Source organism: Oncorhynchus tshawytscha, linkage group LG08, assembly GCF_018296145.1.
Source record: "Oncorhynchus tshawytscha isolate Ot180627B linkage group LG08, Otsh_v2.0, whole genome shotgun sequence".
In the NCBI taxonomy this organism is placed as follows: Eukaryota; Metazoa; Chordata; class Actinopteri; order Salmoniformes; family Salmonidae; genus Oncorhynchus; species Oncorhynchus tshawytscha.
The window spans coordinates 42,522,122-42,532,211 of record NC_056436.1 but is presented as its reverse complement, the minus strand read 5'-3'; positions in this window follow the sequence as shown (position 1 = coordinate 42,532,211).

Here is a 10,090-nt window from a genome sequence, read left to right as displayed (position 1 = left end):
AAATCCAGATCAAAATATGTTAGTTTAAGCTAGAGATATCAGATATCTCAATCCACCACATCCGTCTACGTCGGCCTTACGGATCTGTGGTGGAAGGTGGCCAGGCTACAGCGGTGTTCGTCAGACCATGAGACATCACGAAAACCGGTCTTCTCACAAAAACGTCTGTAGCGTCTGAATGGTTCGTCTAAAGTTGGTAATACTGATGTGCCAACTTTTGTCTGTAGTGTCCTAATGATTTGGGCTACAAACGAATATGACTCTCACGAATACAATGGCGTTCTCTGTTTTAACCTACGACCCCCACAAGTATCACGGGACTTGTACGAAGGTAACCCATACAAATGAATTGAAGTATGGAGGTAGGTTTGTGTCAACAAAAATGTGTGTAAAAATATATATATTCCCTGAGCTTTCTTATATCTCCTAGATATATGACAGACACTTCAAAACCTTATTCCTCATGATTTATTTTTTGAATGTCTTTTTTTTTGCCATTTCTAAATGTGTTACTCAATGCGTTGCTATGGGCAAGAGTATTAAAGGCCAAATTCAAATAATATTAATATATATATTTTTTTATTCCTAAAATTCTAAATCAAATAGCTAAATGATCAATGACCATCTTAAAACAATTCCATATGTTAGCTTAGTAGAATGGCTTAGACTACTAGAGGTTGCATTCATGCATTCAGTTGGGATGGGATGCTAAGAGCTATCGCAAAAACAAACATGCCCATAACGGAGCAGTGCGTTCTTGTTTAGGTGTCCACAAGTTTGCGCCTATACTGGCAATAACTGGGGACATGGTCTGGGAACCCAGTGAGTGGAAAGTGTGCATGGTGAGACTTTGGAATAGACGGTTAGATATGCCAATTGCCAGAATAGCCAGCAAAGTTTTTCAATAGGATCTCTCCACAGGGGGAGGCAGGGAAACCGAAATGTCTGACCTTTCCCAACAGTCTGACTGTGAACATTTGTACGAAAACCAAATTAGGGAAGACATATTAAAAAAAGAACTGACGATGCAATATGAAGATAAATGTGTGGAGGAGATTAATCATAAACCCACATTGAGAACCTTTTATTTGATTAAGGGTGAATTTGTGTGTGACAGAGATATTATGTACAACCCACCTAAAAGCAAGAGATTGCTATGTGCACAGATAAGAGCAGGGATATTGCCTGTGCGTATTGAAACAGGTCGGTATAATGGTGAAACGGTAGAGGAAAGACTATGTAACTATTGTGACCTCAAAGAGATGAAATTCATGTTATCCTCCATTGCACTTTCTACCACAATATACGCTTGTCCTTATTCCAGAAAGCCCACCAGATATGTGGCTGAGTGATCAGCAAAAACCGAAATGTTTTTTTTGTCCATTGTGTATTTCCGTTTTTCCCTGAATTTTTAGATAAAGCCTGGAATAAAAGAAAAAGGGCGACCTATAATTAAATAAAGAAAATCTTTAGCTCCTATATAGCAAAGGGCACGTATATACTGTAGATTGTGTGTAGGCCTGTCTCACACTTTGCGCCAGACCGTGTTCAAACGCCTTCCGTTTCATTTTTCTGTCTTTTATTTATCAGTATTTATAGATTTTTAAAATGATTTCTACTGCTCTAGAGTTATTATTATTGCTTGGATAACCTTATTATTTATTGATTTCGTTTTCATTCTTTACGCAGTACGCACGGCACAGACCACCGGAAGAATTATCACTGTGAATTATTGTATTGTTTGTTTATGTGTCAATTGATCCCATAAGAGATGGGTTGCCAACTGGCAATTTGACACAAAAATAAAATAATACATAAATTCCCATTAATGATTGTCTGTGTGGCAGACTTCTGCAGCATGGCTACAGGCTTCGATATAATGACAGAAATCAGGGAGAGAGAGAACGAGAGAGAGACCAGAGAGAGAGACCAGAGAGAGAGAGAGAGACCAGAGAGAGAGAGACCGGAGAGAGAGAGACCAGAGAGAGAGAGAGACCAGAGAGAGAGAGAGACCGGAGAGAGAGAGTGACCGGAGAGAGAGACCAGAGAGAGAGAGAGAAACTAAAAGAAACATAGGTAGAGAAAGAGAATAAGAGAAAGAAGAGACACACATGACAAGATAGGCATCCTCACAACCACCTAACTACATCTCATACAAACCTCCTACAACAGGGCCGGCCCTAGCCATTTGAGGGCCCAAAGCGAGATTTGTTTTAAAGTTAATTTCCTGCAATTCTACACATTTTGCCATGGGGAGTATAGAAAATGTTGCAGTTTTAAAGCAAGCCTTCTATATTTCTTCACATTTTGCCATGGGACAGAAAAGTTGAGCAATTTTATAACAAATTTCATGCAATTCTACAAATTTTGCTATGGGGCAGAGATCATTTTTTGCAGTTTTACAGCACATTTCCCTAAATTCTATACATTTTGCCATTGGGTGGTGAGAAATGTCTGCAGTTTTAAAGCTAATTTCCTGCAATTACAAAGATTTTGCCAAGTGAGAGTGACTAACAAAATCAATGGGGGCCCCTTGGAGGTCAGGGCCCCTGGGCACATGCCCTGCGTACCTGGTCGGTTTTCAGACATTATTACTACAAGTTTAGATAGCTAGCTAGACTAACTTACCAATTTAAGATTGTTAGCTGACATGGCTAATTGAGTGACTGTCAGTGACTGACATGCACAACCAAATTTCGAAATTGCACCTTGTGTATTCTACTATTCTAATTCTCAACAGTACATTGAGAACACGACTGTTGAGAACCCCCCAAAAAAGCTAGGGCCCTATGTGACCACTTATGTAACTTATGCCTGGAGCTGGCCCAGTATTAATTTACACTGAGAGTTCATCCATCGTCGTGACTCAATGCTAGTGGGTTAGTAAAGGAAAGGTCGAAGGTCAAACGCCTTTGCTGCCGTCTTTTGAATTATCTTTTTAAAAAGTAGATATTTTTAGTTTCCCTTATTCCATCTTGTTCTAAGGGAAGAAATGTTATTGGTTAAGTTTAGGGGTGGGAATCTAACTAGGTACCTTATGTATGGCAACCCACATGTTAACGACCTCCACCGCCCACCAACTTTTTATGTGAGGCCTAAAGTTACAAATATGCATCAGTTGACATTGTGTTATGTTGTGGCTTGGCAAGTCAGTAAGTAAGTGATAAATAAGGGTTCTGTGTGTGTGTTGGCGTGGGTGCGTGCATGCGTGTGCGTGTGTGTGTGTGTTGGTGTGGGTGCGTGCATGCGTGTGTGTGCAACACTCCCTGTTCACTAGTTGCCAGATGTAAGCCCTTGTCCAAATAGGAGATTATTCGCCCTCCTCAACGAACAACAACACTCAATGTTGCGCTAACCTCCCGGTGACATTACGGCAACATCTGGAAAACATTAGGCTTCACCTGGATCCCTGTTTACGCTGTAATCCGAGCAGAGGACTTACAGATGCAGAACGGAAGGGGCTAGGCAGTGAATGCCTGCTCGAAGGGGTTAACACAATGCACCCAGTTCATGATGGGAACCATCCTTTTTCACATCGCGCACAATAATAACCCTAGAGAGAATGTGGGTCTTTTTTTCTCCCTCCACACAACGACATTGTGCGCACGGTGGCGGTGGGTGATGCTGGGTCTATGCCTCCTAGTCTCCTTTTTGTCACGCGCTACTTTTAGAAAACAGAAGGAAAAAAATAAAAAGAAGAATACCCCTACGCCTGTCGCTTGCACACAGCTGGCATATTTTGAGCTGCTATTTCCTGTAAAAATTGTGACACGGGAATAATGACGGCTTTGATTGGACCGCTAGTAAACGAGAGGCACTTCCTGTTCTTTTGTATTGGTTTCATTGTGAAGAGATGGGCGAGATGGGGGGGATGAGGGGAGGGAAGTGGGGGGATAGGGGTACAGGGAAACAGCTGGTAGAGATACCACAGTCAGGAACATCTCCTTTCCTTTCCGCTCCTCTCCTTTCATACAGATCTAGGATCAGTTTACCCTCCCCCAATAGGGGAGAAAAAACCCACAACCACCCTAAGAAACTACCCTTGGATCAGGATTACTTCGCCCTTTAACTGTCAATGACTGATTGGTCAAATTAATCAACTGGTCAGGGTGAGATGTTTGAATCATCAATATTTTACAGCTGATTGATGATCTTTGAAGATGTATTTTTGAGGTTGAAGATGTTACTCTGTTTTTTCAGATCAGATTTCAAGCAACGCTCACACACACACACACACACACACACACACACACACACACACACACACACACACACACACACACACACACACACACACACACACACACACACACACACACACACACACACACACACACACACACACACACACACACACACACACACACACACACACACACACAGTGTCTGCCACAATGTCTACTCTCTCAGTGTGACCACTAAGTGAATTACCTGATTCAACCAATCATAATTTAAGATTAGCGAGTGGCGCTTCCTTACAAAGTGCTGAATTGCATTCCTCCAACTAATAATCAACACAGAGGTGAAGAAGCCAGGGTTGTGTTCATTAGGCACTACCTGCATTGGTCCAATAAGAAACGCACATTTTTGTTTTCCGTTTGTTATGGTTGGCACAAAGGAATCCAGGTGATAATCCAGGCTGTATCACATCCAGCCGTGATTGGCCCAGCATCGTCCGGGTTTGGCCGGGGTAGGCCGCCATTGTAAATAAGAATTTGTTGTTAGCTGACTTGCATAGTTACATAAAAGCTACATTAAAAAAAAGAGTCTATAGCGGAGCACCAATAGAAACACTGCCACTGTACATTACAGTATCCCATTGCACCTGAAATGTAGGGTAGAAGTAGAACAGAGAGCAGTTTTGCAACTTCCTTTTTCACATGATCTGTTCTGTCCTATCATACTGTTAGATCAGATATGGCTCAAGACATCCAAAAGGAGATACACACAGAAGACGTTAAAACAACTCAGAAATGTCTAAAGATTATAGCTGTTATCTTATTTTCTGTGTGTTTTTAACTCTCTGTGCTGTCTTGGTCTTTTTATAAAAACACCTGATTTCTTATCTTCGGGAGCAGGAGAGCAAATGTGTCAAAGTGGGGTCTCTAAAAATGGTTCTAGAGGACCTCTCTCTCTCTCTCTCTCTCTCTCTGACACACACACAAGCGCACACACAGGCGCACACACACACACACACACACACACTGGTTGTTCTATCTTAGTGAATTTTTCCATTAGCGTTTGCAGAGATCACAGGTTGGGGTGCTTCCTGCCACAGTGTTTGTCACCACAGCAGCTAACCAGTATGTGCTCTCTCTGCTAGCTTGAGTATTATACACTTTTTTCTCGATCATGTACAAACAATTCTTGGGATCTGTGTTGAAATGTATCTATAACAGAACAGCAATGATCAAATGCTCAAATACATTTACAGAAGTTCAGATCATTTTCTTGCCTTTGTACCTGACTTGCATATCTTAGACCACCTTTTGCAAAACTTTAAATACAAATGTCATCAGTGAATACACAATACACAATTCACTGCTAAGTGTTTTGTTCACAGAATATTAACATTGTTTCATCAGAAGGGAAATGTACGCAAATTCACTGTGTCCAGCCATAAGTAAACACTAGTGCACAAAAGTCAAAATCACCCCATCAGTGTCATACCATGTACAATATAGGGAAATATTTAAGCAATAGGGACTGTCTAATGTTTACGATTTTTTACAATATTGCGGACATGCAGAGATACAGAGAATGAAGTTGGGTTACTTCTTGGTAGGCCAATACGTTCATATCCACGTCCATTGTATTCACCTTTCATTATTTCAATTGTGGACTGTGTATCTGTGTGCCACTGAAAGTCTACAAAACTATGACAAACCAGTATATGCATTGAATGTATAAATTATTCATGCACACAATGTGCTTATTTTTTAAAATCAGGAATAACATTTGATTGGATGCGTATGAAATTGTTTGGTGAAATATGCATAAAATGAGTAATTGCCCATAATGCTGCACCTTTGGGTAGTCCAATTTTGATCGTCATGATTTTGTGACTGCAAAGAAAATATATTGCAACCCAATCTCCAAATAAAACGTCAGGCTGTGGCGTAACAGATGTAACAGTGTTATGCCATTGCATTAATCATTGGCATTAAAATGGAGATTGTCCCCCCCTTGCTGCTATAACAGCCTCCCCTCTTCTGGGAAGGCTTTCCACTAGATGTTGGAACATTGCTGAGGGGACTTGCTTCCATTTGGCGACTGTCCCAATTCATCCCAAAGGTGTTCGATGGGGTTGAGGTCAGGGCTTTGTGTAGGCCAGTCACATTCTTCCACACCAATCTCGACAAACTATTTCTGTATGTACCTCGCTTTGTGCACGGGGGAATTGTCATACTGAAACAGGAAAGGGCCTTTCCCAAACTGTTGCCACAAAGTTGGAAGCACAGAATCGTCTAGAATGTCATTGTATGCTGTAGCGTTAAGATTTCCCTTCACTGGAACTAAGAGGCCTATCCTGAACCTTGAAAAACAGCCCCAGACCATTATTCCTCCTCCACCAAACTTACAGTTGGCACTATGCATTGGGGAAGGCAGCGTTCTCCTGGCATACGCCAAACCCAGATTTGTCCATCAAGACTGCCAGATGGTGAAGCGTGATTCATCACTCCAGAAAACGCATTTCCACTGCTCCAGAGTCCAATGGCGGCGAACTTCACACCACACAAGGTCCCATTCTGTGAGCTTGTGTGGCCTACCAATTCATGGCTGAGCCGTTGTTACTTCTAGATGTTTCCACTTCACAATAACAGCACTTACAGCACTCTAGCAGGGCAGAATTTTGATGAACTGGCTTGTTGGAAAGGTAACATCCTATGACGGTGCCACGTTAGAAGTCACTGAGCTCTTCAGTATGGCCATTCTACTGCCAATGTTTGTCTATGGAGATTGCATGGCTGCGTGCTCAAATTTATACACCTGTCAGCAATGGGTGTGGCTGAAATGGCAGAATCCACTAATCTGAAGGAGTGTCCACATACTTAAGTTTATATAGTGTAAGTAGGTCAGCATTAATCCTTTTGCAGGCAATTGTGTTCTTAAAAAAATAAAGATTTAACAATACAAAACATACACATACATCAACAACATCATACAAACATCAACTACATCACACCTGTCCAGACCCACTAGCACCCCCCCCCATATCCAGCGCCTGCATCCCTTTCCGCAACATGGCTTCAAACTGCACCATTTTGTTTCTCTCCGTAGCCCATGCCCTTGCAATTTTTAGATAATAAAGCATTTGACCCTTCCATTGCATAAACGATGGAGGATTGGTTGTTTTCCAGTTTGCACTGCACCCTCATATGCCATGTCTTGAAATATGTAGACAGACGGATTAAAAGTACATTTACATTGTAATACTTCTGACAGCCAACTTTCTGACTCCGCCCATAACCTTTGGACTTCATAAGATTCCCAGAAGGCATTGATTATTGTGTCATTATTAGTTTTACACTTCAGACATAATTTGTGAATTTTGTCTCTTGTATACTCAATTCTATATATTAATTTATACTTGATTAAGCGTACATTTTAGTTAACTGTAATCTTGTTAGTTATGTTCCAACATTCCCTCCATCTTGTGCCAATATCAGTTCTTTTTAAGTCTTGGTTCAAATAGTTGATATTTTTTTTCTAAGAAATTGTCAGTTGGATAGGCTCTCTTTAAAGTTTTGTATAGCTTATCTATCATATGAATATCATTTTCTGACTCAAATAGGATTCCCTCCAGATTGCTCTGATATTCAAAAGATATCAAACCAATTTCATTTTATATAAAACTTTTAAGTTGCATTCTTTTTTAAAGAATGTCTTTGGTGAGGTAATTGGTGTTATCTTTGGGAGCCGTGCCATTCTGAAGAGGTTTCTTCTACCTGTAAGATTTATGGGAAGATTGTTCCATTCAATTAGATCTGATTTTGTATTGTTGAGTAATGGAATAAAGTTATCTTTATACATTTGTTGATTGTTGTCAGCCATTAAATACTAATATTTTGGTTGTGGTCCTCTTAAAGGATTGCTGTATATCGTGAGTTATTATTTGTATTTTTCTTATTGCCATTATTTCATTCCCCCCCCCCATGTCAATGTTATATACTGGGATTTGAGAGTATTCTGAAATTATTTTTAGCAGAGGAGGCATTTAGTTTTCAATATTGGTCAGTTATATCATGAGATCATCCGCAAATACATTTAGTTAACATTCATATTTTACCAATACTGACACCTGTTACATGGGTCCTGTCTAATTCTTTCTGTAAGGGGTTCAATTGCCAGTGCAAACAGTAGGGCGAGAGGGGACATCCCTGTATTGTGCCCCTTTCTAAAACCATTTCATCAGATAATGTATTATATGTGTATATATTTGCTTTAGGACATTTATATGATGTTTTTATTACATGTATTATTTCAGCTGGAAAGTTGAAAGCTTCCAAAGTTTTAAATAGAAAAGACCATTCAAGATGGTCAAAGGCCTTTTCGTCATCAACAGTCATTATTGATACACTTATTTTTTTCATATTGTATTAAACTGAAACATGTTCTTTTATTTGTTTGTAAGTGTCTTATTAATAAATCCAATTTGATTGATATGTATCAAGTCTGGTAAGACTTTTGCCTCTCTATTGTTTATAAGCTTTGTTATTATTTTATTGTCACAAATAATTAAACTTATGGGTCTAGAATCAGTAGGGGACTCCAGATTTTCCAGGTTTAATATAACTGAAATAACTGTTTGATACATGGAACTAGGAAGTACTGAATTGAGTGACGTGTGTTGTCATTTGTGTAAATAGGGGTGATACTGTAATGGTCGTCGTATGAAGGAGAAGAGGAGGACCAAAATGCAGCGTGGCATGTGTCCATATTTATTAAATGAACACGGAAATAACAAAACTAACAAAGAGAACGACCAAAAACAGTTCTGGCTGGTGCAGACACACAACAGAAAACAGAAAATAATCACCCACAAAACTCTTCTGACCCACTGGGAAAGGGATGAAAGAAATAAAAGCTGAAATGAATCATTCTCTCTACTATTTCACATTCTTAAAATAAAGTGGTGATCTTAACTGTATTTCAGTTACTAGGATTAAATATCAGGAATTGTGAAACTGAGTTTAAATGTATTTGGCTAAGGTGTATGTAAACTTCCAACTTCAACTGTGTTTAAATATTCATAGAAGCTTTTAAAAATTGTAATTAATCAAGTTGTAATTACCACATTTGTATCTGTATCTTTTAAAATCATAACTGGTTTAGCATGTATTTGTTTTGTGAGAGCTGTGAGATATTTGCCAGGTTTAAGAAATATGCTTTTTTTTTGTTGAACCTGTATTTGTTGTCTCTCTTCAAAAGTAAAATATTGGATTCCTGCTTAAATTGACATTTTATTTTATTCTTTACCTTGTATATATGTTTTAATGTTTTTTTTCTCCAGAGATTTGTCTTGAATTTTAGTTTCTAAATCCGCTATTTCCGAGTATGAGATTATCATTCCCTTAATGTAAAGGCATCCCAGATTATATAGAGGGTAGGCTTTACTCCATCCTCTATGTCTACATTTGTAATGGTAAAGGATTTTATTTTTAGTTTACGTGTTTAATATATTTTGGTTCCAGAAGATGCGCTCTGTTCATTCTCCAAATTGTGGCACACGTTGTGTGCCATTGGAACACAGGAGTGATGGTTGCTGATAATGGGCCTCTGTACGCCTATGTAGATATTCCATAATAAATCTGATCAATTTGATGTTATATTAATGAACCAAAAATGTGCTTTTCTTTCAAAAACAAGGAGATTTCTAAGTGACACCAGTGTATGTCATACATTTTTTAAATCCAGAAATTGTTGAGTGGATTTTATGAAATTAAACTGTAGTTAGTTCTTGAGATGTTCTTACTTTGATAAAAAAAAAGGAATAGTCTTTTGTAGTTGGGAATAGTAATCTCCAAGTGTCCTGTAAATTATTTGTAGAGATGACATTTTTCAGCCTCTTTGGAGGCTCCCCAAATGT